This window comes from Trichechus manatus, unplaced genomic scaffold (assembly GCF_000243295.1).
Source record: "Trichechus manatus latirostris isolate Lorelei unplaced genomic scaffold, TriManLat1.0 scaffold00077, whole genome shotgun sequence".
Taxonomy (NCBI): domain Eukaryota; kingdom Metazoa; phylum Chordata; class Mammalia; order Sirenia; family Trichechidae; genus Trichechus; species Trichechus manatus.
The window spans coordinates 11,381,390-11,384,231 of NW_004444013.1; the positions used below are offsets into that span (position 1 = coordinate 11,381,390).

The following is a 2,842-nucleotide window of genomic DNA, read 5'->3' on the forward strand; positions in this document are numbered from 1 at the left end:
ACTGCTCACTTCTGTCTTTTATATCTCAAGAGATTGCCTCAGGACACAATCCAGTCTTGTAGATCAGGTCCTGCCTTACCAACACAACTGCCACCCATCCTCCCTCATAGACATCACAGAGGCAGGTTTACAACATACAGGAAAATCACACAGTACCAGGAATCATGGCCTAGCCAAATTGTTACACACATTTTTGGGGGGACATAATTCAAACCATGACACAGAGTATTATGAAAAACTATACACCAACAAATTTGAAGACCTAGAGGAAATGGACAAATTTCTAGAAACACACTACCTACCCAAACTAACACAAAGTGATGTTCAAAATCTGAACAGACCCATAACAAGAAAAGAGATTAAAAAGGTAATAAAAAAAACTCCCAACAAAAAAAAAGCCCTGGCCCAGGTGGCTTCACTGGAGAATTCTACCAAATAGTTGGAGAAAAGCTTATACCAGTACTATTCAAACTATTTCAGAACATAGAAAAGGAAGCAATACTTCCAAATTCATTCTATGAAGCCAGCATAACCCTGATACAAAACCAGGCAAAGACACCACAAAAAAAAGAAAATTACAGACCAATATCTCTCATGAATATAGATGCAAAAATTCTCCACAAAATTCTAGCCAGGAGAATTCAGCATCATATTAAAAAAAAAAATACACCACAACCAAGTAGGATTCATATTTGGTATGCAAGAATGGTTCAACATTAGAAAATCAATCAATGTAATCCACCACATAGATAAAAGGAAAGAAAAGAATCACGATTATCTCAGTTGACACAGAAAAGGCATTTGACAAGGTCCAACACCCATTCCTGATAAAAACTCTCACTAAAATAGGTATAGAAGGGAAATTTTTCAGCATAATAAAGGGCATCTATAAAAAACCAACAGCCAAGAACATTCTTCATGGTTCATGGAGAGAGGCTGAAAACATTCCCCTTGAGAACAGGAAAAAGACAAGGATGCCTTTCATCAGCACTCCTATTTAACAAAAAAAGAAATAAAGGGCATCCAAATTGGTAATGAAGAAGTTAAACTGTCCCTATTTGCAGAAGATATAATACTATACATAGAAAACCAAAAAGTCTCCACGAGAAGACTACTGGAACTAACAGAAAGATTCAGCAGAGTAGCAGGATACAAGACAAATATACAAAAAACAGTTGGATTCCTATACACCAATAAAGAGAATGATGAAAAGGAAATCAGGAAAACAATACCATTTATAATAGCCCCTAAAAAAATAAAATACTTAGGAATAAATCTAACCAGGGATGTAAAAGACCTATACAAAGAAAACTGCAAAACACTACTGCAAGAAACCAAAAGAGATCTACATAAATGGAAAAACATACCATGCTCATGGATAGGTAGACTCAATATCATGAAAATGACAATTCTACCGAAAGCAATTTACAAATTCAATGCAATCCCAACCCAAATACCAACATTGTTTAAAGAGATGGAAAAACTAATTGTTAACTTTATATGGAAAGGGAAGAAGCCCCAGATAAGTAAAGCACTACTGAAGAATAATAAAGTAGGAGGACTTGCACTACCGGACCTCAGAACCTACTATACAGCTACGGTAATCAAAACAGCCTGGTACGGGTACAATGACAGATACATTGACCAATGGAACAGAATTGAGAACCCAGATGTAAATCCATCCAGCTACAGTCACCTGATCTTCGACATCGGCCCAAAGTCCATCAAATGGGGAAAAGACGCTCTTTTTAACAAATGGTGCTGGCAAAACTGGATGTCCATCTCCAAAAAAATGAAACAGGACCCATACCTCACACCATATACAAAAACTAATTCAAAATGGATCAAAGACCTAAATGTAAAGCCACAAACTGTTAAGTTCTTCGAAGAATAAATAGGATCAATGCTACTGGCCCTAATACATGGCATTAACAGGATACAAACCATAACCAACAACACACAAACTCCAGAAAATAAGCTAGATAACTGCGATCTTCTAAAAATTAAACACTTATGGAAGCTCCAAAGACACATCCAAACTTCCTGAGAGACCCAATTGCTGGGTGGAGGGCTGTGGGGACCATGGTCTCAGGGAACATCTAGCTCAATTGGCATAACATAGTTTATAAAGAAAGTGTTCTTCATTCTACCTTGGTGAGTAGTGTCTGGGGTCTTAAAAGCCTGTGAGCAGCCATTTAAGATACTCCACTGGTCTCACACCTTCAGGAGCAAGGGAGAAAGAAGAAAACAAGATACAAGGGAAAGATTAGTCCAGAGGACTAATGGACCACAACTACCATGGCCTCCACCAGACTGAGTCCAGTACAACTAGATGGTGCCCGGCTACCGCCACTGACTGCTCTGACAGGGATCACAACAGAGAGTCCTGGACAGAGCTGGAGAAAAATGTAGAACAAAATTCTGGCTCACAAAAAAGGACCAGACTTACTGGCCTGACAAAGACTGGAGAAACTCCAAGACTATGGCCCCCCGACACCCTTTTAGCTCAGTAATGAAGTCACTATCAAGGTTCACCCTTCAGCCAAAGATTAGACGGCCCTATAAAATGAAATGAGACTAATGGAGTACAACAGTCCATGGGCAAGGATTAGAAGGCAGGAGGGGACAGGAAAGCTGGTAATAGGGAACCCAAGGTCCAGAAGGGAGAGTGTTGACATGTCGTGGGGTTTTTTTTTTTTTTCAGTTGTACTTCAGGTGAACGTTTACAGAACAGATAGCTTCTCATTAAACAGTAGTACACATATTGTTTTATGACATTGGTTAACAACCCCACGACATGTCAACCCTCTCCCTTCTCGACCTTTTCTTTTTTTTTTGGTGA

General features: G+C 39.0%; 1 protein-coding gene across 1 annotated transcript in view; it reads right to left on the reverse strand.

The window, feature by feature from the left end:
* LOC101354524 (radial spoke head 10 homolog B) overlaps window positions 1–2,842 on the reverse strand; it is a 113,361-nt gene that overhangs the window by 54,507 nt on the left and 56,012 nt on the right. The gene's annotated exons all lie outside the window — the stretch shown is intronic.